The sequence below is a fragment of the Erpetoichthys calabaricus genome, chromosome 17 (genome assembly GCF_900747795.2).
Source record: "Erpetoichthys calabaricus chromosome 17, fErpCal1.3, whole genome shotgun sequence".
Lineage (NCBI taxonomy): Eukaryota > Metazoa > Chordata > Cladistia > Polypteriformes > Polypteridae > Erpetoichthys > Erpetoichthys calabaricus.
Window position 1 is genome coordinate 48,662,024 of NC_041410.2, and position 26,588 is coordinate 48,688,611.

Consider the following 26,588-nt stretch of genomic DNA (forward strand, 5'->3'; position numbering starts at 1 on the left):
CCCTCGTGAGACAGCTTCGGGCGGGGGTGTAATACATCAACACTCATTCATACCGGGGCATTTTACAATCACCAATCTATCATGGAAAACTTCGGAAGTTGGCCGTCCTGGAGTGTTTCCCTTCTGGCACTCATGGTGTATGAGGTAAGCTGTTTTAAATGCTTTGTACAAAACATCGGTGAAGGTTCAGACGAAACCGTATTTTGCAGAGTGTCGTTTTTCATTACAATTCGAGCGTCTACGTGGTAGTGGTACACATTTAATACGATAATTGTCAGTTCATGAGAGTAGCAATAGAGGTGCACTAATCTGTCCATAAATTCAATAGTATTAAAGCTGACTTAACTCACATCTAAAACGTTATCCACTTTAGCGTGACCTTGTTCATACGTAGAGCTCCCATTCTGCCTCAAGTTGCCCCAATCGGCATCTGAACGCAGGCCACAGAATAAGGCAAGAAAGCAACCTACCATCCAGTGGGAAGAAAGCCACTTTTCATTTTTACCTGATTTGTTGTTGAGATCATGGTGTTCACTAAATTGTAAAAATGTGTCAAGAAATGAGAGCTAAAGAAGAAAGCAAATATGCACTCAGGTGACACAAACTGGGAATAATCTGTTGTGACAAATGGGAAGGTGAGTAGATAATAATATAAAAGTGTCACATTAAAACATTAAGAAGATTGCTAGGGCAGGTCTCAAAGTCAGTCCTGGGGTCCACTGTGGCTTCAGGTTTTTGTTTCAGCCAGATTCATAATCTATGACAGCAACTGATAACACTGATCTCATTTAATTAGCTGGTATTTTTCCTCTTCTTTTATTCTACATTCAGAAAGCACCAGCAGCATGATTTTTACATTTATAAAAATCTGTTTTTTGCAATAGACTTAAAAGCTGATCTCTCTTTTGTTGATTTCATTATACTTTGGCCTTACTCTGTAGTTTGCTACCTTCATTGTATCTTAATAATGACAATGAGTGGAGTAGACACCCAGGCAAACAACACAATCGTGAAAGGGTGAAAGTACTTTAAATAAACAATTAGAACACCTAGAATAATAGAATGAAAATCAAGATGAAAGTATTTTTAAAAAAATACATTACTGTATTCTCATATAACTGCTTAGTACATATTAATAATTTTTTTTTAACCAAACACAGTTTTCTAATTTCTATATTGTTCCCAAAACACCGAATCTGGGGAAATAACTGTTCACTGTCCAATTAAAAACAGAAGCTGGTTGGAACAAAAACCTGCAGCCATAGTACGCGCCCAGGACTGAGTTTGAGAACACATGCTCTAACACAGAGGTGCCCAACTCTAGTCCTGGAAGCCCACAGCGACCACAGGTTTTCATTATAACCATTTTCTTAAATAGTGACCAGTTTTTGCTGCTAATTAACTTCATTTAATTTATTTGCTATTTAAAACTCAGAACCTTTGCATCAGGGGTGAGCAACATCAGTCCTGGAGGGCCGCAGTAGCTGCACGTTTTTGTTCCAACTCAGCTGCCAAAGTTGAAACACTTATTCTTCAAGTGACATTTTTCTTTTTCATTTTAATTGTCTTTCTTGTTAAGATTTTGAACCCTTAATGGCTTGTTTAATCGTACACAGCTGCATTCACAGTTTTCAATTGCTACTTATTAGCAATAAGATGCAAATGACATAGGAACCAGCAGTTCTCCATCTAGATTCCATTTACACCTGTATGTGTTCATCATGCACTGTTTAGTTTAATAAAGTAAAACTAGAGTGCCTGGAGGAAAACCCCATGCAGACATGGGAACACCAACTCCGTCCAGACAGTGCTTTGACCAAGATTCAAATGCAGGACTCTGGTACTGTGGAGGGGTTTATGTTATGGGATATTACAATAGGCTTTGTAAGGTCTGCTAATTTAAAGGCTAGAATATTCTCTCTGAAATGGTCTGCTAGCCATCTCCCTGTTTCACCTGTAGATGGTTGGACACTTCATACAAGAAATACAGTAAATAAGAATATTAGGCTGGCAAAAGGACTGTTGTTTAATATTGAATTTACCAGAGAGACCAGATACAAGGGTATTGTTGGAAACAAGGCAGTTTCTGCACTGACACCCCATACCACCGTTTTGGGAGTACATTTTTTTGTTGGATTCATCAGATTCTATTCTATTCTATCAAGGGCATGGCTGTCTCTGAGAAGCGGGTAACAAAAAAAAGCAGCTGTAATGCCCTTCTAACCTCAGAAAAACTTGGACTTGCCTCTTGGTTCAGATACAAGGGCTTTGTTGGTAACATATTTGCAAGTGACACAGTAGCTACTGTTACAGCTCAAAGTACATGGTGAGGAATGTGGCTCTCCTTTGTGGAGTGAGCTGCAGAACAGACGTTTGCAAAGGTTTGCGGTTAACGGAAAGAGATCAAGAAAAGGTTAGGAAAAAGGAACTTTGGGCAAGGTAGAGTATTATATTTGCAATGGGAGGGCCATCAGGATGTGAATTTCATAACTGGGGCTCACCTTAGAGTGGACATTACAAGGTCTGCTTCTAGCTTGATTGAAGGGCCAGTCCACATTATGGAAAGAGTATCCTCTATGAAATATGGTGCCGGAGATGGATTTTATCAATACCATGGACAGTCAAAAGGACAAACAAATCGGTCATAGAACAGATCAAGCCGGCAATGTCACTCAAAGCATGGATTACAAAGCTACGGCTCGCCTACTTTGGACATACCATCAGAAGACAACAGTCACTGGAAAAAGATATCATGATTGGCAGAGCAGAGGGAACAAGGTGACGAGGAAGGCCGGCAATGCGATGGCCTGACACCATTACAGCAACAACAAGGAAGACTTTGGCCGAACTTAATCAACTAGCACAAGATCGAGCTTCTTACAGATTGTTTATCCATCAAGTCGCTATGGTTCAGAATTGAACTGACAGCCTTTAACTAGTAACTACTACTATCCTGTATCAGTGAAGAAAAACGTCATTCTCAGTGCTTCATTACAGAAGTCAACCTCATATGTGTGGAGGCAGCAGAGTCTAAGGAAGTGTGGACAGAGCTCTCAGTAAAGCCTAGCCCTGTTTTCATACCTTTTTTTCAGTGACACTGTTAATGCCAGAAACCTGGCAGTGTGAGTCAGTGGACTGCATAACTCAAAAATGAATTTGTCAATTCAAATGAAACTTAGCAAGTTATTAGCATTGCAACATGTTAAAAGCCTATCAATTTGAGCAGATACCTATACAGTTGGAATATATAGTATATAAGGAAAGTCTTCTGATGGTATCAAAATTACAACTTTGTGCTCTCAGCATAATTGTATGTTTTCAGTATCCTGAAATTCAACTTGTATGCTTTCACAGTCAGGTCAGTGTGTGTTTGTTTGTCACAGAAGTAATATTTTGTTGTTTTTGCACACAATGGCCTTCAATCTTTTACTGCTAAAATCACAATGTAGAGAATGTCATCTGCTGGATTTTTTGTTTTAGATATTGAACACATTGAGGGAAAATAATGAAGCTCCTGGATTTTGCAGGACATGCTTGGACCTGAATTGTTAGAAGGTTTGCACTGTAGTTTCAGATAGATGCAATACTGTTGCATTATTGTGACCCAAATTCCTACTGCATTGCAAGATAGATCGCTTAGGTCCTGGATCGGAAGTATTTACACTATCCACCATTCCACTACAGATGATCCAGATATCTTTTATAGTGTTGAAAAACTGTTTTGTTGCCAGATCTAAATACTGTAGCTATCCATTTATTTAATGACTAGTCATGCTACCCATCTAAGATGGGCTGAAATCTTAAGTCATCAACATAGATCTCATAACATTTGCAGCTCTGTGGTCACAGTGTCTCTGCTACATACTATTTGGTACAGGATTTATAAAAGCAGTGTTAATCTTTGTGATGAGCCATCTGTTGGACAGCAGCATAGCTAATATAGCATAGCAAATGGATGGACACACACAAAGGCACACAGACACTTGTCTAAGGTGGATATTGTTAAAATTAGTGTACAAATATTCCTTAACATGCTAGTTATGTGTTGTATTTTATTTGTAATTTCATATTGCTGCTGGAGTTACCTAGGTAGACCACAAAATGTATAGAAGAATATAAGCATGTCTTAACAAGATACATTTTAGGTATTATTTAAAGTACATTGGCCTCACCTTTCATAATACAAAAGTAAAGTTTCAGTTCTTCACATATGATTTCATCTTTCTTTTGGCCACAGAAAAAAGCCTTCAGCAAAATCTGCAAATTTGTACAGTAAACTTTTTTCACGTTGTCATTATGGGGTGTTGTGTGTAGAATTCGGAGGAAAAAAATTAATTTAATCCATTTTGGAATAAGGCTGTAACATAACAAAATGTGGAAAAAGTGATGCACTGTGAATACTTTCCAGATGCACTGTACTTTAAACTGGTTAATATTGGTATATAACTATTTTAAAGAGTTGTTGACATAAAGAATCATATATAATATAAAAAACATGAATTCTAAAGCTAATAAGAAGACAGACAAGCAAAAAACTGGTGGAGGTCCATGCGGTCCAGACCTAACCCCTGCAGAAGAGTTGGCTCTCTAGCAAAATTCCCATCGCCCTGTTTCTGAGGGCATTCCAGGGGGAAGCTCCTCCTCAGAACCAGTGGCAGGATGCAGTGGTCACTTCATTTCAGGTAAAGGATGGTCATTACATATTTTTGTCCTCAATGTGTGCCATATGTATGTTCCATATAGCCCTCTTTTTCTGTTGGGTCAGTTGCAGGGAATGTCATATCCCTAGAACCTGTGTCTGACCAATGAGATATTGACAAAGGTCAAATATTTGATGAAGACACTGTGTCTGATTATTCATAAGGTGGAGAGGTACATTTTCCAAATCAAACTCCACTCTGATCAGTCCCATGTGCCCCAATCACATTTGGAAATCCTGGGTAATGAGAATGTTAGGCTGATTGAGAGATTCTTTATGGAACTGTGGGTGTTTTTGCCTGTGTATTACCCACCTGCAATGGCATGAAACACCTCTTTTATTGTCTGCACACGCAGGTGTCCAGGAAACACTATGAAAACCCGAAGGAAATATTTCAGAGCCAGACAGACTTTATGACTTGCCTGGCAAACTGCACTTTTAGATAGATTTTCCGCATCGCCTACAGTATATAAAAAAAGTGCCACTTGCAAAAAACCTCAATGCAATGCATACTGTCTGTATGGTTGTGAGAGCCCGACTTCGCAGAGTTTGACTTCGAATATAAGGTCCTAATAAATTTTTGAGGTACAATATTCCCCCTCGGCTAAAGCGGTATCTTTCGAAAAGAATTTCCTCCGGGAGCAATAAAGGATCTTGCCGATCGCGCAAAACCTTCTCTATATGAATTCTCTTCGTATAATTTGCGTACCGATACCAATTGGTCGCTCATTCATGAACGGCGAAGTCATGACTAAATGAATTCCATGTACGGACACTGATTAAGTGTGTGAGCTAATCCTTGTTTACATAGAACAAACCTGCTCCGAGCAGGTTTGAGGATTTGGATGTGCTGCTATGAGAACACATCCAGCAAGAGTTTCAAAAAACCGACAGATCCAGGATCACGCCAAATTGTCAACAATTACATCCGGCTAAACGAGTAATCCACGTACGAAAAATACCCCCCTGATCTTCAATTCATTCCTGACATTATAAACATCCTGATTGAATAAATAGCATACAGAAAATGTTTATTTTTTCATATAACCTAAATTTGAGTGTTTTTACTTAAATAATAATTTATTTAAGTAGGTCTCTTTCACTATGTTATATTGTCATTGAGTCAAAATCTTTCTTTATCTCATTCTTTCTCTCTCTTGAATTCTTACTTTCCGGAACCTGTTATTTCTTTAGCCATGTTCGTACTTTTTTCATAGGTTTTGTTGATTTTATGCTTTGATTTTTCAGGTAAATCTAAGTATGTCATCATCTGTTCCTTTCTGCTTATTCTTTCCAGTATGGATTACTATCTTTTGTTTGCAGACATGTCTCCTTTTTGCAGCTGTGCGACTCAGTTTTTGCTAATCCATGTTTAAAGTAAGATTGCTTCATTCCTATACCAACCCTTTAATTTCCTCAAAATCCAAACTATTCACCAGTGCTGGCCACTCAGTGGGTGGTATCTGTCTGTAGAGAGAGGCTGAAGAATCCAGCCCCTGACACTCTTAACACCTCCCACTGGCCTCAGTGCTACACTCAGTGGTATGGTAATCTGATCTGTTAAGGAAGCAATTTGAGCAGAGCAATTAAGGCAACAATTGGAGCTGTAACCAATGAGATACAGTATCTGTATTTAAGAGGCCTTCCCCTATAAAGACTTATTTTCCACAACAGGTTTGTGGAGCCATGGCCATATCACATTACATTTGTGGAAACCTCAGAAAAATGCTGGTGATGCTCATGATGGTTAAGAGTGTTATAGAACCTATTCTAAAGATTTTGGCTTCCACTGTAAAGGTTCTGTCGATGTACAAATGAATAACATTCTAAGCAGTTTCAGTAATTTCAAGAGTGATTGTCGAGCAAACCATACTCCAAAAGCAAAGTGCAATGCTGCTATGTGGTCGGCCCAGCCCTTTTATTTCCATTTTGGCAGTCAAGGATTAATTGCATCAGGGACAGTATGTGTTTGAAATTGTGGTAGTGGTAGTGTCTTACAAGATTATTAAAAGATTGTATCAGATTACTGACACTGTCACATAAAGGATGAGGAGCACAGGTGATTCTAGGGATTCTGGGGGCCCTAGGCAAAAAACTCTCCACTCTTACTAATAACGGTTGTGAGGTTCTTCAAAGAACGATTGCTTGACAAAGCACCACTTCATTCTGGTATGGGTTCATTGCATATGATGTCCGCACATTGTGCTTTGAAAAACTTGCTAATATTTAGAAGAATCCTGAAATCTTTGATGTATGATGGGTTACCTAGCAGGACATTTCATGTGCAAATGTCTTTTTGGAAATAAAAATGGTTTCCCTATGGCATCGCTCTGAAGAACCTTTATTTTTAAGAGTGTGTGGGGCCTTCCAATTCACTCTCCTTTGAGTCCCAATGTGGTAAAATTTATTACCCATTATTTTACGCAAAGTCTAAATTAATTAGATCAACAGGAAGAATTAAATAAACACAAATCCTTTAATTTTGTGATAAAATATATTATATAAATTAAACACTATAATAAATACAACTCTTGTATAGAATAAGTGAAAAGTGCATAAAATGCAAATAAATGCAAGCTGCACATGTTACAAGAAGTAAATACAAATTGCACATTGTAATATTTCAAAAATAAAATAGTTCACATAATAGAAATTAAAAACACAGTCCTATTATTGCAACTTTCAAAATTGCTGTTTAAGGCCTTTTTGCTACTTCCAGACTTGTAAATCCTCTTCATGATTTATGAAAATGGCTTTGATTACATTTAATTTTACTAATAAAGTAACATTCATCACAAACATTCTCATGATAGAAATTGGGGCCACACTTAGGGGAGCTTCTGATTGTGTCATTGTAGTGTGTTGATGCTGTGCCCCAAGGGAGATTCCCGCAGTTTTGTTGGGGCAGTTAGTATGCACATGGATGTCTTCCTATATGGCAGGTAATTGCGGTTGTCATGAAGTTGTGGCCAGCGACAAACTCTACCTAGACAGTGTAACTAGAGATATTGAGCATTTAGATGGTGTGATGAAAGGTGTATTCAAGTATATGACATGACACTATTCTCATCTAAGGCACATCTTTAAGACAGACCACTTTTTTACAACTATTTGAGAGGAGCACCAAAATTGAGGTGAATGAGGGGAAAATAAACTGCAACATTCCGCATTTATAAAGTACATGAAAACTCTAAAGGAATGAATAAATCTGCATCTTGCAATTCTCCTAATGGAAAGGTCCTTTAATAACTACTGTATTACCAACCCATCAGCATCTGCCTGCCTTGGAGTACCTTGTAATACATGCTGCCTAGACTCAAAAGACATCACAGCCTTTTGGAAGTAAAAGTGGCTGACAAGCCCAGATTCAAAACCAATGATATCATGAATTAAACCTGCATACTAATGGTAAACCTTTACTTTTTAAAATGGGTCTGTCTGAACTGAAAACAGGAGCAAAACTCACATAATCTGCCACAAAAACATTCAAGAATTTATTACCCTCCAAACAAAGTAACAGGGACAGATTTGTCACCCTCTGAAACAAAAGCATCACAGCAAAAGTTTCCTTCTGGATAAAGAAGGAAAAAAATGGGTGGAGGCATCACCATCTGGAATAAAAATATCCTGAGAAATGTTTCCTTCCAAACAAAAAACAGGACCAGGTTAATTAAAATTTTGAGCAAAAACATCCTGAGGATTGTTTCCTTCTGGAGAAAACAGTGGTGAAGTCATCACAATCTAGAATATAAAAATCTGTGTGGCAATGGAGATGTTAGAGTGTAGAGTAACACAAAATGTATAAAAATTAGTTATAAAATTTACTAGTGATCAGCAGGTGTCTCTGGTATTTTCTAGCTGCAGTATTTATGAGACATTATAAAACTACAAAGGAAGAGCTAAAGAAAAAGGCATTTCATGTCTAAGTTAAAGCCTAAACCTAAATGAAAAGTGGCATAATCTGAAATGCATAAAGAATGTGTAGAAACTTTTTTATTTAATATGGCAAAATCCTCTGACAAGAGTGTATGAAGGTGTTGATCAGAGGCAAACTTGACCAAATCCCCCATTCTTTTCTACTGTGCTCTATTGTACAGCAAAAAAATTATCAGGTAGCAAAAATTCTTGTAATAGCCAAATCAATAATGTGAAATTCATCACTGGCCACGGGAAGTTTTTTTTTTTTATTGAAGTCTTTCTGGATAAAAGAATTGCCACCAGTTATTACATCTATGGGATTATCTGTTTTTTGCAACAAAAATGATGAAGCTGGATCAATGTGTCATTGAATATACTGTATGAAAAAGTATTGTTTTTAATGCTCTTTTTGTATTCTAAGAACAGATGGCAGAACAGCTAGACACTATCCATCCCCAACCAGGAACATTTTGTTTAAAATACAGTAAAATCCTCCGACAGGAGCACAGGAAACCAATGATTAGAGGCAACCTTGGCTAAATTCTTCTATTTCACTACAGAGCTCTGAAAGTCTGACCAGCAAATGAAACAAAGCGCAAGCCTGGATCAATAAAACAAAGACATTACAGTAAATACAAATGCTACTGGATCCGAAAAATAGAATGTTGTATTTTATTTCACTAAAATATATACAAATACTGACTGAGAGTACATGTAGCAAGCCAGTGAGATAAGTTGCCCTATAAAGAGCTGGACAGAAATAGATGGCATGCCTCCCATTGTAAATTAAACACCAAGAAATTGTGGATAAATACATCCTTTCAATGAGATGTATCCTGAATCTGTTTGCTCTAAATACTAAAAAAAACTAATGGCATTGGATAGTGAATACAGTAGATGCTTCACAAACTAATGACTGATAGTAACATTTCTATAGTTTTATTTTTGAAGCCTGTGAAGTGGCTTATTGTCAGTCTGTCTATCTATCTATCTATCTATCTATCTATCTATCTATCTATCTATCTATCTATCTATCTATCTATCTATCTATCTATCTATCTATCTATCTGTGTCTTTATTTTGAATTGTGTAGATTTATTGGTTTTATTTGTGATGGTCTAGTAAAACTGCATTTTTTATATCAAGAAAATAAATGGTACTGCATCTGTGAAGATCAATGTGAATGCAGTGAAGCATTCAGAAAATAAAATTAAATATTTCAGCACAAGGACAAAGCTGTTTCTTCAAGGTGTAAGGCTGCTAAAGTACAAGCTGACATTTGTTCAAGCTCTTTTTTTATACCACACACTAAAATAGACACAAAAACTCAGTTTTGCTAATGTTAAAGCTACATTCAAATTTATAACCAGCTCAACACACGTAATGGTAGTCTTTGTTCAAAGCACATTGATAATTCAATTACTATAACATTATTTACAAAAATTCATAATATTAATAAAACATTTTATTTATATAGCACCTTTGCCATGCCCAAAGCACTTCACAGAAATTCAAAATGAACAACTGGGAAAAAAGCAGAGAAAAGATTAAATATACATTATTGGATAACAAAATAATAGCATAAAATGCAAAATAGTGATAAATACAAAGCTTTGAATTAGAATAAGACAAAATAAACTGAATATAATACAAATACTTCAAGAAAACCCTGAACAAATACCATATTTTGAGATACAAACAGGGGTCAGAATGTCAGGGTAAGTTAAATGCCTACCTGAACAAATAACTTTTAAGATTTTTTTTAAAAGAATGAATTGATTCAGCTGATCTAATTAATTTTGGACAGGGGCATTCCAAAGTCTAGTTGTGTGTGTGGGTGTTCACCCTGCAATAGATTGGTGCCCAGCCCATGGTTTGTTCCTGCCTTGCGCCCTATGCTTGCTGGGGTTAGCTTCAGCACCCCCCACAATCCCTGGTCTAGATTAAGCAGTTTATAAAATGACGTGATATTCCAAAGTCTGGAGGAGGGCATGGTGCTGCAGTGGTCGTGCTCCTGCCTTGCAGTAAGGACACAAGGGTTTGCATCCTGGGTCCTCCCTGTGTGGAGTTTGCATGTTCTCCCCATGTCTATGTGGGTTTCCCCTGGGTCCTCAGATTTCTTCTCACTGTCTAAAAACATGCAGATTAGGTGAATTGGCAACGTTAAATTGGCCCTAGTTTGTGTGTGTTTGTGTGTGTGTGTGTGTGTGTTTGCCTTGTAATGGATTGGTATCCTGTGCAGGGTTTGTTCCTACCTTGTGCCATGTCCTTGCTGGAATAGGCTCCAGCCTTTTGCATTCCTGGTCAAAATTAGGTAGGTTAAAAATGAAATGACATTCCAAGGTCTGGGTTCTGTAGATGTGAATGCTCCATCAACCATAGAGTGCAGGCTAGTATGGGACACAACAAGTTTGCCAGAATCAGTGGACCTTAATGAGCGAACAGGAGTATAGTGATGGTGGAGGTTACTGATGTTGTCCAATACAATGCCATTTAAAACCTAATAGGTTAGTAATATAATTTTATACTCAATTCTATAGGATACAGGGAGCCAGTGAAGGTGAATCGGGATGGGTATGATATGCTGGCTCTTGCAGGTCTGTGCATGGACTCTTGCAGTAGAGTTTTGGACCAACTGGAGCTGTAATAAAAGATTACAAGGGGCACCTGCCAGCAGGGAGCTGCAGTAGTCAATGCAGGATGTAATAAAAGCATGGGAAAGTTTCTCAGCATCAGAAAAGGAAAGGAGTAAGTGAACATGGGATATGTTACAGAGGTGGAAATACGAAAGTTTATTAATTGTGATTTATGCAAGCAGAATAAGAAGGGGGGGGGGGGGGGGGAATTAAAAAAGGTACCAAGATTCCTTGCAGAAGAGGAAGATAGGATGATTTTAAAGGAGCTCATTGTCTTAAGTTGATCTTTAATACCAATTAGCTTGACTTTGGTTTTGTTGCAGTTTAATATTAAGCAGTTATGTTCCATCCATTTTTAATTGTACTGAAGCAAAGTTATGAACTGAGCCAACTTTGAACAACATCCATTTTCAACAGTTAAAGAGACCTGAGTAGCAACTGCATAAAAATGATAGCCCAGCCCAAAACTACAAATATTATAGCCAGGCATGTAGATACTGAACAGCAGAGGGCCAAGGACAGACCCTTGAGGGACTCCTTGTGTGACTGGCACTGAGCTGGACTTGCTGTGGTCAAGACTAACAAACTCTTGCCTATCGGTCAGGTAGGACTCAAACTACTGGAGGGCAGTGCCAGAGGTACCCAGCCTGTTTTCCATTTTGGTCAGTAGAAAACCAAGCTTGGCAGTGTCAAATGCTGCACTAAAGTCTAATAGAATTAATATGCTGATTTGTCCGATAAGCATATTATGCATATTACATGCATATTAGCATTTGTACAGAAATAAATTAATGTACAGAGTCTGGTGTCAAGATACTGCGATTCTATCTTGGTTCTTCAAATTCCTGGACCCATTGCTGCTGAGATTGGCCTGCACCTCTCTGACTCTGTGCTGAACAAATCAAACTAAAACAGACAGACATCTTCACTGCTCACCAAATCTTCACCATCTCTTGAGGACCCACGTATGTACTCTTTTTGATTGAGTGGGGCTAGAAGGGTGTTAAGGCCCTGTGCTCATGGAGTTGATTAATTGTTTTGTTCACTGACAGAATCGATAATGCCAGGTTTAATAGTCGGTAGACATGAAGACATATTCAAATGGATGGAGCTCAATTGGATGACTGTAGCCAGAACAGGAGAGTAGACACAAAAGCCATAAGGTTAATGGCCCAGTGTCTGTAAATAAAGGAGCCAGCACTTAAATGTTATCAATCAAGCCTTCAGTTTTAATTGTATCTAGCAAATCCAATACAAATAAAGTTAAAATGCTCAGTCAAATATGCAGATACTCAATGTATGGCTAGTCATTGGCATATAAAAGCTGAGTATTGGTGAAAGTGCAGGGTGACTTCTATTTTATAAACTGAATCAATCAAATCAATACACCTGCCCTCCATTATGTTTGGGACAAACACACATTTTTCCTTAATTTACCCCTCTACCCCACAGTTTAAAATTACAAATCAAACAATTCAGACTTGATTCAACTGCACATTGCAGATTTTAGTTTAAGGGGATTTGCATACATTTCAGTCACACCATGTAGAAATAACAGCACATTTTATACATGGGTCCCCCATTGCAGGGCACCATAATGTTTGGGGCAATTGGTGTCAAGTGTTTGTGATTCCTCAGGTGTGTTTTATGGCTTCATAAAATACCTTGGCTTGCTTCTACACTTTGGAATCTGTAGTTGCCATTGTTCAACATGAGGACAAGAGCTGTGCCAATGAAAGTCAATGTAGGCCAAGGAATTCTCACTATGGTAAAGAAAAAACATTAAATGCCTGTCTGACAGACCAGAAACAGTCTTCAGGAGGCAGTTGTGGACGTATCAGAGATGACAATCTGCAGAAGTCTTCAATAACAGAAATACAGATGCCACACTGCAAGATGCATGCATACCACTAGTTAGCTACATAAACAGGATGGCCAGATTACAGTTTGTGAAAAAGGACTTAGAAGAGCCTATAGAATTCTGGGAAAAGGTCCTGTGGACAGATGAGTCAAAGATAAACCTGATCAGAGTGATGGTAAGAGCAAAGTGTGGAGACCAAAAGGAACTGCCTAAGATCCGAACATGGTGGTGGGGGTGTTATAGCTTGTGCATGTATGGCTGCCACAGGTCCTGGCACACTTCTCTTTATTAATGATGGAACTGCTGACTGCAGTGGCACAATGAATTCTGCAGTGTAGAGAAACGTCTGATCTGCCCAGGTTCCAGTAAATGCCTCCAAACTCATTGGAAGTCTATTCGTTATACAATAAGATGATGATCCAAACATACTGCTGAGAAAACACAGGAGTTTATCAAAGCAAAAAAATAGTTCCTCAATGGCCAATCCAGTCACCTGATTTCAATCCAACTGAGCAGGCCTTCCATATGCTGAAGAGAAAACTTAAGGGGACAAGCCCCCGAAAAAAGCAGGAGCTGAAGATAGCCACATTAGAGGCTTGGCAGAACAACACCAGAGAAGACCCTCAGTACCTGGTGATGTCACTTAATCGGAGACTTCGAGCGGTCATTGCATATAAGAGCTATGAGACAAAGTCCTAAATATGTCGGCTTTAATAGACCTGCCATTGCCGTGTCCCAAACATTATAGTGGCCTGAAATGAGACCATGTGGAAAAAGTGTTGTGTGACCAAAATGTATGCAAATCCCCTTAAATTAAAGTCTGCAATGTGTACTTTAATCATGTCTGAATTGTTTGATTTGTAATTTTAAACTGTGAAGCAGAGGGGTAAATCAAGGAGAAATGTTATGGAGGACACTGCATACTTTCTTACAAAAAAAAATCTAAGTATATTACAAGGTTTAAATATACTGTGAAGAAAGTCTTTACTGGGAGTATAGCTGTAGCAGTAGTATTGTCATGTATACAGAATACGGTGACATTTTTACTTGTATGTCTGACCAACATGCTCTGTGATTTCTCTGTGCTTTTAGGAACCAGCACTCTGGATGCATCTTTTGTCTGCACAACACCATCGCTATGGGGCTACACACTGCACATGGTTTGTGATAACTGCTAGTTCACCAATTAGTATTTGTTATTATCTTTTATCATTTTGGAGCCAACTGTTAGCTCAGAAAGTGCGTCACAGGTCTTTTTAAACCATCTTTTACTACACTGCTGGGTGGAGGCTGCTTTCCTGAATGCATTGTATTTTTGTCATTTGCTTGTTAATTGAGGGCATCCCACAATTCACTCCTGAAACATACATTGTAAAAATTAAAATCTATTTTTCTCATAAGAAGGCTTTATTATTTATTATTGCCTCAACCTGAATATAGGAAACATGACACTGTGACCCACTCCTGACACGATGCCCTGTTCCTTGCTTGTAAATCTCAATCTTTGTGAAAAACTTTTTTTTTTTAAAATATGCCAAAGTTGACATAGGCTAGTTTGGATTTCACTTAATTTTATTTATAATATGGAGAGCTTTTAGATATAACTTTAATCCAGAATTTAAACTTTTAAATTTTTGTGTTTATTTTATGGACACTTGTGACCAATTTCTGAAGATTACAAGTGGCATAAAGTTTTTGAAACATGTTATCAGACTTTGTAGTTGTATGTAGAATGATTTTAAGGTTGTTGGCTTACAGGTTTACTTAGAATTTTTAAACATTTTAAAATCTAAATAGTCTGATTTATAATTTTCTAAGCCTGATACGCTGTAAGAACCAGCCTTGGACAGAATGGCAGTCTATTGCAGGGCACATACAGTGCTGCAGATTGCACGCCCAGTTGGCAGTGCATTATGTAATGAAGGCTGGCTGCATCTAGTTAAGGGAAATGAGATGAATGTCTTCTACATGGGCTGTAAAGGCTGGCTGTGAACAGTTGTAGGGGTTTCCGGGTCATAACCAGATGAATGTCTCCATGTCTGACACCTGTGTTCTATGAGTTTTCCTATTAGGGATACTATCTGTATGAAGCATATGATCTTTTTCCTGTAGCTACACCAACTGTCTTGGAGGCCATCTATGGAAACACAATAAGGAATCCTTTAGGAATTTGTGACGACTGGAATGTTGCCTTAAAACCAGGATGTTGGGCTAAGACAAAAGGATTACTTTTGTTTTATGTTGGATCATGTTGAGACTGAGGACTGCATGCTTGGTTCAGTAGAACTGGGACTGTTACAACAGCATACACACAAAAACTCTATGTCACACACACACACATTGGACTAAATAATTCATAAATCTAGCAGCATGCCTTGGACCCTCCCAGCAAAGCCATAGCATTTGGCTGAAGACAGAAACCATCTCTGAATGGGATGCCAGTACAGTCCCAAATATACGGACATTCACTACCCAGCATTTTGGCATTCACTATTCATATTTATTCAGAACCAACTCCAATATAGAGTGCCAGCTGGAGGAGCCGATCCCAGGAGCCATTCATGCTGACCAGTATCCAGATATAAACGAGGTACTAGTTACCACAATACTTTTGAGTTTATATTATATACACCAATTTATATAAGAAATTTCCTTTCACATCAAAATCATAAGCACATTAATATAAATAAATAGCGACATTAACACAACTGACCCATTTCGATCAGGACGCTTGGTTTCAACAAGCGTTCTGCGATGGCCAAGTTGGGCAGCTTTTTCCAGAATGATTGTATTTAAATGCTGTAAGTTGGAAATTATTTTTACTTTTGTCGGATGATAAATAAAGGTTCCTACAGGTAAGATAAAACTTTCCTTTTGAAACGTCATTAATGCGAAGAATTCCGTGCGCCTCGACTCCATTATGTATCATTGAGCTAGAAGCCGAAAAGTAAACGACTATCAGTTATCACTTAAAGGTGATGTGAAACGATGGGCTCTTTTTAGTGTATTTTCCCGCCGTGCCTCACCATATGTACCTTTATTGCAGTACATGAGCAAATGAATCTTGACCCACGTTAATGAAGATGTTAGTATGTCGTAAAGGATTGATCACCGTACAGTATTTGATTTAAACATCTTCAAAGTATACTGCCCTCTAATGGAAAAAAAATTACTAGACACTTTATAATTCGTGATCAATTATACGTTTAATTGTTCCACTAATTTTCAATATACTATAGACATTATATGTATAGTTTAATTTTTGCTTTAGAAAAAGTAAATAATACTGAAGAAATCTTATATTTTAGGTATATAGTATATACATGTTTTGCCTCTATTAGTATGCCCCATGTGTTATATGTTTTACTTGATGTGCCAATAAAGGCCTCTGTTGTGCATATATTTGAAGAGATAATCTTGAATCTCGTATTTGTGGATTAATGCGTGTTCGGATTAACTACAAATACACTGAGCCGAAAACGAGCACACAAAAAATATAAACCCGCAGGTTCCACCGAGATTTGAACTCGGATCGCTGGATTCAGAGTCCAGAGTGCTAACCATTACACCATGGAACCACTGTTCGTGAATGGTGCTATTTTTTCTACAAAATGAGAGTAGCGTATTGTCCGTAATTAAATTGCGTGTATTTTTTGTATGGTAAATTCCCTAGGATCGGGCATACTGCGTCAGAAAATAGAATCATACGCGAATTTAATATTCACGGATACTGTATTGGAAGGCCAAACTTGAGTTTTATGGCTGCGGTGAGGGAGGACATGAAGGCAGTCGGTGTGGCAGAAAATGATGTAAAAGACTTCGATAGATGGATATCAATGATCCGCTGTGGCGACACCCAAATGGAAGCAGCCGAAAGAAGAAGGAAGCATACGTGTCACTTTTCTGCCTACGTTCTATGATTCTTCTAATTAACGTTTATTTTAGAAATTTTAACGCAGTCTTCAGTGCGTTTATTGAGTTAGCTATTCGCCGTCTCAACAGCATCGAATGCAACGTAGAAAACAGCAACAAACTGGTTATGTTGAAATAACGTTACTTTGTGCATTTAGCCCGTGGGTCGTTTTTTTTTCCAAGAGCAGCTGAACGAAATACACTTTTTAAAGCCTGACCCACTTCAGCTCTAAATTTGAATAGGCGGTTGTGAAAGTTAAATGGGCTTGTACATAATGCAGAACTACATCTGGTGATCTTGTAATCCATATTTCTATATTCACATATAGCCTTGTCTTACTCCTTCGTACAGGCTGTTCATACCACGTTTTTTTCTATATACATTGTCTTTTCCTGTCAGTTCCCAATGTAAACCATAAGTTATTAATTCCTTAACCTGTTCTCTTTTTTGAAAGCATCCCGTTTTCCCATCCCCACATAATGTTCTCGTACGTTGCACTACCAGACGAAGTATCCCCGCAGCTGGACGTGAGATGAGGCGGACGGAGCTCAGGGGGCGTTAACATAAAAGGGCGGGGCTAGGCTTTCGGACACTTAGGGGAATGGATAGACGGGGCAGGGTTATGCTTTCAGTCCCGCCCATATAACGTTATCCTCATTGGCGGGGTTAGATGAGGGCGGGTCGGAGATACTGTACTCGCTCCAAAGATACCCGCCCCATTCCATCCTGCTTGCCACTGCGAGTTTTACTCGATCTGCTAAATAATTTCTTCGTTTTCTTCTCGAAATAATCGGTTCATAAAATACCACATAAGCCCCAGAATAGCCATAAAAATCAGCAGTTGCTCATGCTTCAATTAAGTTATTATATAATTTTTCGAGTCACATGGATGAGTTTATTTCTGCAACCGTTTGTCTTCGTCGCCAATACAGTTTTTTATTTCCTTTACATATGCAGTTAATGTACTAGTAGGACTAGTATATAATTGATCATTCACATTTTTATCAGTCCACTCACGAACATTTTGCACTAGACCGAAACCGTCCTTCAACGTCAAGCCGGTTTTAAGTCGTCGATCATCCTAAGTAAGTCTCTGAAACGAGGAAAATCGCAGCCCCAAGAGAAAAACGCGCACACACCTTCACACGCACATGGCAGAGCTTGCAATCTCCACTTGCGCGAACTGAACTTGGCTGTATAACTGGATTGTTGTAGACATAAACACTGAGGCACGGCGTTGTTCTAATGTTTCTAAACTTTTCACCCCGCTTTCTAATTAAGCATCGACGCATTCTACCATCGTATTAAATTTTTATTGTACGAAAACACCACACTATCACCAGTGAATGCTATTAAAACACATTTTTGGTGTTTTCTCTCTCCAGCTTCCTTTTGTGATAACTGGCTAGATCAGGAGTCTCCAACTCCGGTCCTGGAGAGCTACTGTGGCTGCAACTCTTTTCTTAATTAGTGACCAGTTTTTGTTGTTAATTAACTATTTCCCTTTATTTTAATTGACTTTTCTTGAGACTCTGACCACTGAATTGATTGTTTTCTCGTTAAATGGCACCTAAACATAAATTTGATATGAAGTGAGCCAAGAGATGAACAACTCAAACTCCAACCAACTTCACTTCATTCAGTTTCTTAATTTGAAGGCAATTCTTGTTGCTGATTAAACCAGTTATTTAATTCCATGGCGCTCACTCTGTCAAAATGTTTTGTGGACCTGAGCAGATCAACATTACTGAGGCCTTCACCTTTCTTCATTTCCAGTTATTGTGTGATGGAGACAGCTTGATGTTTATGTGTTGGTTCATTTTCCATCCATTGTCCAATCCGCTGAATCCGAACACAGGGTCACGGGGGTCTGCTGGAGCCAATCCCAGCCAACACAGGGCAGGAACCAATCCCGGGCAGGGTACAAACACACCCACACACCAAGCACACACTAGGGCCAATTTAGAATCGCCAATCCACCTAACCAGCATGTCTTTGGACTGTGGGAGGAAACCCCCGCAGACACGGGGAGAACATGCAAACTCCACGCAGGGCGGACCCGGGAAGCCAACCCAGATCTCCCAACTGCGAGGCAGCAGCGCTACCCACTGCGCCACCATGCCGCCCGTTGGAAAAAAGAAATAATTAAGGGGCCTAAGTGTTAAGTTGTGCATCAATTATAATTAAGGCAAAGAGTTAATTAGCAGCAAAAACAGGTCACTAATTAAGAAAAGGCCAGAGTGGTGGCTCTGAGGCTAAGGATATGTGCTGGTATCCAGAAGGTTGCTGGTTCAAATCCCCATCATTGCCAAAAGAGATCCTACTCTGCTGGGCCCTTGAGCATGACCCTTAACCTTAATTGCTCCAGGGGCGCTGTACAATGGCTGACCCTGCGCTCTGACCCCAAGGGTTATGCGAAAACTAACAAATTCCTAATACAAGAAATTGTATAAGGCGAAATAACAAAAAAAAAAAAAGAATGAAAACCTGCAGCCACAGTAGCTCTCCAGGACTGGAGTTGGAGACCCCTGGTCTATACAGACCCTGTAACGACCCTGGGGTGCAAGAGACAGAGAAGTGGAGTTAGCCTCTTAACACCGGTTCCTGGTGAGTAGCATCTTCAGCGCTGTTTCTGCCTGCCACTCAGGTCCAGACACTCCAATATCCCTTCTTGCAAGCCACCCAGCTCTGCCTCACCTGGGACCACATGATTTCTTTGGCTCTACACAAGCTAAGTGCAGGGTCCAAACCATGGCCTCGAAGCCGATGGGCTTCAGCAGCCGGGAGACACTTCCAACTGAGGTGTCCTTGTCCAGGTATTCCAGACCCCTCACCTGATAAGTATGTCTGCCTGTGCTGTGGACCCAGAGCTCATTATAACCCATCTGCTTTTTTAAGGTTATGTTGTCACTGAAGGATTAAACTAGAGGGGTAAATGTTCATTATATTAGAATGGGGACATGTATATACCTACATTTAGTCTTGTAACATTCATGTCCCTGTTAAGTTGTAATGTGTTAGAAAGTAGTGTTTATAAAGTTAAGCATTCAATATCTGGGATGATATGTTAGAGGAAGCAAGATTGTTTTTGTTTTGATTTGGCCCAGCCATGTGCTAGCAGCTGCAGAGGATACAGCTTTTTTTAAACAGAAATCTGCGTCCATCTTGTTCTTTTTCCTAAAAAGGATTCCATCCACCTTAGCAAAGAAACCTTTTACACTTTCATGCAGCTAAACCATACATTTTTGTCACAATAAAGCAAGTTAACCATAGGCCAACCATTTTTTTTCAATAGTGGCTTTGTCTATTCTTTATTTCTAATGCACTTTAAATTGTAATTTCTCACTCATTCTCCAGGTAAAGTGATTATGTTTTGGCTTAAAAAATGGAAAGAACAAGGCTGAATAATGGGGGCATGGGAGATAATCATCACAGCACACATGCGTGCAGAGTAATTAATCATTATTACTTTATCTACTGCGAAAAATCAACCAACCAACCATTATCCAAGCCGCTATATCCTAACTACAGGGTCACAGGGGTCTGCTGGAGCCAATCCCAGCCAACACAGGGCGCAAGGCAGGAAACAAACCCCAGGCAGGGCGACAGCCCACCACAGGCAAAAAATCAATCAATTTAAACTTCTTTGTAAAATTTTAAACAGCTACATGGTTGTTATTTTTCTTTCATAATGGCACAAAGGAAAAACAATATATAACCCTATTTTAAAAAAATTTATTTTCATGTAACAGCAGTAGTCGTGACATTTGAGGAAAAAATTAAAGACAGTTGCATTCATCATAAAACAGAGAAGTCCTCAAATGTTCAGCTTTAATGAAAGCATTTTGAAACATAACGACACAATTTAAGCATGGCTGTAACACAACCACATGCATACTTCCTCTTCATTGATCTGTGACCGTTTGAAATGGCCAGACTCCCTCAGCTGCAGTCCCAACATTCTTCACCTGGTCTCACGAAACAGTCTGTCACCTTTTCTGCAGCAGCATTTGTGCTTTGTAGAGCAAACATCAGGTTCCAAGTATCTAGCACCTTTATTGCTAGGTACACATGCCAGCTTTACAGACAGCACATTCAGCTTCATGTTTGTTTTGTCAGGTCCAAAAACAGAGATGTTTATTTTTAATTAGTCTTTAAATTTACAGTTTTGTTTGGGCATCTTTGGTGTTCAGCTGTAATGTGCCTCTGCCCCAGGGCCGGATTAAGACCTTTAGAAGCCCTAAGCCCTTACAACATTTTGGTGCCCCCATGTATATGAGCTGTACTCACTCTCAGTGGATGTCTGAGCAAGAATGATCACATAAGCCTTGGTGGACCGTGTAGCAGTTACCAGATTGCAATTTTGTTTTAGTTTCAAGCATAATATATATCATTAACCTCTGTCATTACTATTGTATTAGTATTTTTATTATATATATATATATATATATATATATATATATGTATATATATATATATATATGTATGTATATATATATATATATATATATATATATATATATATATATATATATATATATATATATATATGCCAAAGCCACCAGGGAGGACGCCCCCTCGTGTCCTGGAGGAGGCACAAGCCCTCCTCCACTCCTCCTAGGCGTCCCGGCCGGGCATGGACACCCGCCGGGCACCACAATATATATATATATGCTTGATGAACATGTTGTATATAATGTATATACTTTCTGAACAAACAGGCCCTAGCCTAATGTTACTAAATTGTTTACCTCTTTTGTAAGTTGCATTAGATAAAAGTGTCTGCTAAGCAAATAAGTAAATGTAAGTGTGTGTGTGTACATATATATATATATATATATATATATATATATATATATATATATATATATATAATGTAATTTTTTCATTTAACATGGTGGCTCTTTTTTGTGGAACTTGGTCCAGCTGCATCATTTGCAGTTTTGCACCATATGGTCCACGGTAAATTTGCCAATGGAAAATTTCTGTGGTGCCCCCTGTTCCCTTGATGCCCTAAGCATGTGCTTATTTTGATTAATGGTTAATCCAGTCCTGCTCTGCCCAGTCCCTGTAGATTTCAAACTGCCATGCAAGCTTTTTTAGTTTGTTTTGGACAGTCTGGCAGATTATGTCCATTTTATAAATGTTTTTTTTAATTTAGATGCCTATCCTTATGTTATTATTTTTTTTTATAAAAGGAGCAGTCTTTGCCACACTGCTAAGTCAACAGTTTAAAAAATCTACACACCTTACTTTCTGTCCCTCATAGATTACATTTCTTTATCTCTTTAACTGTGTTCATGTAATAGCAGAGCTCTTGCAGTTTACGTTTATCTTCTTTAAGTGACCTGATTGTTTGGTGTTTTTCTCCAGCTACATTAATAGTTTTATCTAAGAATATCAAAGCTAATGAAAGAGTAGTTCCATATGGTTTTATCCCTTCTATACTTTCCCATTACAGTTTTGCAAATAACATTCTTATTTTTACAACCACCATAAAACCAACATAATGTCACACTACCCTGCTTACTATTTTCATTATAATCAGAAGCAGATCCACCAAAGAGAGTTGTATAAGTAAAATAAGGGATTTTATAAAAATTATTCTCCCTCTGCCTCCTCAAGGCTATCATTTGGGCTGTTTTGTTCTTCATCATTACACATTCTTTTTTATCATGTTCTTCTCTACAACTAATTCTTGATAACACTGATTCATCTTCATTTTTTTTCTGATGCTGTCTGTTCATGTTGGGTTTTTACCTGGATGGTGCTGTTTTCCTCCATATCTCAAACACGAGTGTGTTAGATTAATTGATCATTGTAAATATAAAGAACCTATAATGACCTTATAAATTGGGCCTGTATGAGTGAGTGTGGATGTGCCCTGCAATCAATTGGGGTCCATCCAGGCTTGGTTCTTACATTACACCCGGAGATTAAACAGGCTTAATAATGGATGTTTATTGTTAAGCGTGTGATAATCAAATTGATTTTACAACAACAATTTATTTATTGTATAGCCCAAATCACACAAGGGATGCTTCAAAAGGCTTTAACAGGCCTCAGCCTTGACTCCCTAAAAAGACCTTTTAGGAAAGAAAATGAAAGAAATCTGAGAAAAGTCAATTCAGAGAGAGAGACAGAGAGACATCCCACACTTCCAAGTAGGATTGGTGTGCAAAGGGTGTCAAAAATTGAATAAACAGATCACAAGTGATCCTCTTCATAACGTTTGATGGCCAATCTGTCATGGCCGCATCAGAAATAAAAAATAAGTACAGATCCACAGAAATTGTTTTAATTAGTTTATAACCTGGAAACGGATAGATGGCATCAGACTAAGAATTACAGAATTATTTTACAGCTTGAGAAAGGAGGAAGTATGGAGGTACTTAAAACATCAAACACTTTGATCAGAGTCATTCGTCATCAGAACAAGACTGCCAATAAATGTGTGCAGTGTCACATGTCCCGAAATGCCATATATGCATTTGAACATAAATATGACCCAAAAAAAATGACAGGAGGGCAACAAAGAAAGCAACGTCAGAGATCGAGACACATGTGACTGTTTCATCTGGATGCTGGAGAACATAATCTATGAAGAACATAGATCGCTAATTCAAAAGCCATCCAGGACAACCTCCACTCCTTGACATTTCTGATTTTCAGTAAGCTTTTCTAAGATTGTTTATATTTAGACTTTTCTATCTATTTTATTTTCTTCTATTTGGTATTGTTAGACGGAATAATAAATACAATGCTGCTTTTATATTTTCTGCACTTTTTCTTTTATCAGGACACCAAGTGCAGGGAAGATCACTAGTTTCTTGCCCTTTGGGTTTATCAAGGCTATTGAGGTTGCTCCTCAATAATTAGAACAACTTTGGTAAAAATAAGACATTGTTTGGTTGATAAGTGGCATATAATCAAAAGAGTTGTGCTTTTATGTGTGTCACAATAGCACCTGCATGTTTGTTAGTGCTGGTGCTACCAGGGCCGTCTTAATGCATGTGCACAATGGGCACTGGCCGGGGGGCCCACAATGTTTCTGATGCCTACATATGTTTCTGTTTTGCTATGAAAACAGGGGCTCCAGCGCACTACTTTGCCCGGGGTCTGTGATGCTGGTAAGACAGCCCTGAGTGAGTCTCTGTAAATAATTCTTACCAGAATATTGTGAGGTGACTGACAATGAGCATCACTCCAGACCTTGTCTGGATAGGATCTATGTGAATGTGTGTGTATCTGTGTGTGTTAATCTTTAAGAGCAGAAGTAGATGAACCTGTTAAACGTACCTAGTAAGTCTCACAAACTTCACAATAATACAACCAGCTAGTGTCAGTATTAGGAGCTCAGGTTTCTTCTGTTGTTTTTAATGTTTTGCTTTGTTTATGTCATTGTCCTCACTCCTTTTCTTTTGGTTTGTCTATGTTTTGTAATGTGTTATCTTTTTATCCCCTTTTCCTTACCATTACCACTGTCAGCTATTGCACACATTTAATCTGCAGGTACCTGGGAGCAGGGCTTTCCCTAACCATTTTGGATCCTAGGCAAGGTTTCACTCTGGGGACCTGACTAGCACAATGCAATAATGTATTGTGATATTTACATGTTTCATCAAGATAGTCAACTTTTGAGATGCACCTGAAAAGAAGCTTTAAAGCTTTTGCTGATGTCCAAAGAAGGCAGTAGCATCTCTCGAGTTTCTGGCTGCATCTCGCACCATTAAATTCATGTGTGAACAGAATATGGCACAAAAAAAAACATTGGGAGTTTTTGCAGCAGTCTGGCCAACACATCTTTGTGCTTGCTCTTCACGTTTGGCACCAGTTTCATATGATTGCCTTCTGAAATGGACGACTCAAGGGCAGCAAAAAGAGTGAAAAGATAGTTTCCAGTAGGAAGGACAAGAGCAGGAAGACCAAGACAGTGGTAAAGAAATATGGTGACAGAGGATCAGGGTGAAGAAACTTGGAGGTAGTGGCCCAGGATAGAGAGAAGTGGAGGAAGCTTTATTAACAGTCAGGGATGCAGAATTGAGGATTACAGAAGCATGGCTAACTAACTACATTAAATCATCAAAAGAAATATTGGTAATTTGATAAATGAAAACCAGGATAAGCTCTTGCAGCATTAATTTGATTATTTGAATCTGTAATAAGCAAGTAAGTTGAGATGAGAATATAAATAACAAAACTAACCAGCAAAATAACTAAGGGAGAACAAAGCTATAGTACATAGATAAATAGAATAATTACTATTTCATTTAATATTGCACAATCAATTAAATTTGTAAAACACAACGTACTGTAGTAGGTAATTGGCATGTCAAAAATAGGCATATTCAGTATCTTTTAATGGGAGCCAGAAAATTCTTTTTTTCCTTTCTCTTTTTTTAAGCAAATAAATGCCCTTTACTTGAAGCAAACAAACCTGCAGCTTGGGGGAATGCAGCAGACTTCACATATATATAATTGGGTCCATAAATATTTGGACAGTGATACAATTTTCATAATTTTGGTTCTGTACTCCACCACAGTGGATTTGAAATGAAGCAATCAAGATGTGAATGAAGTGTAGACTTGCAGTTTGAATTTAAGGTGCTTAACATAAACATTGTATGGACCATTTAGTAAAGACAGATATTTTTATACATGTGCCCCCCCCCCTTTTTCAGGCGCTCAGATGTATTTGAATAAACTAAAATGATCTATAATAATAAAAGGCAAAGCCCTGACTGACTGACTGACTCACTCATCACTAATTCTCCAACTTCCCGTGTAGGTGGAAGGCTGAAATTTGGCAGGCTCATTCCTTACAGCTTACTTACAAAAGTTAGGCAGGTTTAATTTCGAAATTCAACACGTAATGGTCATAACTGGAACCTCTTTTTTCACAATATACTGTAATGGACGGCAGCTCGATGGCCGTGGGAGGAGGAGTTGAGTGTCACGTCATCACGCCTCACACGTAATCAGGTGAAAAAACTGTGAACGCAGTAGGGACAAATGAAGGAGGAGCCGCAAACAGCGAAGAACAAAAAATTCATTAAACAATTGAGAAGGGAGCGAGTGAAGCATACAAGCATGTTCATAAGGGAAACAAAGCACGGTGTAAAACGTAAGTTTAAATTAAGTTTATAGAAACGCTCCCGCTGCGGATTGCAATAACATATTCGCGAGATAAAAGTTTAATGAGAAGACACGAGGTATAAACGAACCACACGCCGTAGCGCAACGTTAGGGGCAACAGTTTCAACCATTCTATGATCTGCTTCTCGCAACTGAAAGACGGCACATGGTGGATGTTAGCCCACTTGCTGACCGCAACGTTAGGGGCTTCAACTCTGGCGCTGACGATATTCGATTCTTGAGAGGGGATGCAGTGAGTGTGTATGCCTGATGAGCCCAGAATTAAGGAGAAACACGTGTCGCATACTCTTTGCATTATTCGAAAGTAAACTATTAAAACCATTCTATGATCAGCTTCTGGGAACAGAAAGAGGGCACGTGGCGGATGTAAGGCGACTTCCTCATCAACCACAAGCGTAACCTGGC

At 38.6% G+C, this 26,588-nt stretch overlaps 1 protein-coding gene and 1 non-coding gene across 2 annotated transcripts in view; one reads left to right on the plus strand and one right to left on the minus strand.

Annotated features, from left to right (window-relative positions):
• slc24a1 (solute carrier family 24 member 1) overlaps positions 1–26,588 on the plus strand; it is a 201,610-nt gene that overhangs the window by 99,160 nt on the left and 75,862 nt on the right. The gene's annotated exons all lie outside the window — the stretch shown is intronic.
• Positions 16,621–16,692, minus strand: trnaq-cug (transfer RNA glutamine (anticodon CUG)). The gene has a single exon. It is a non-coding gene; the product is annotated as a tRNA-Gln (tRNA).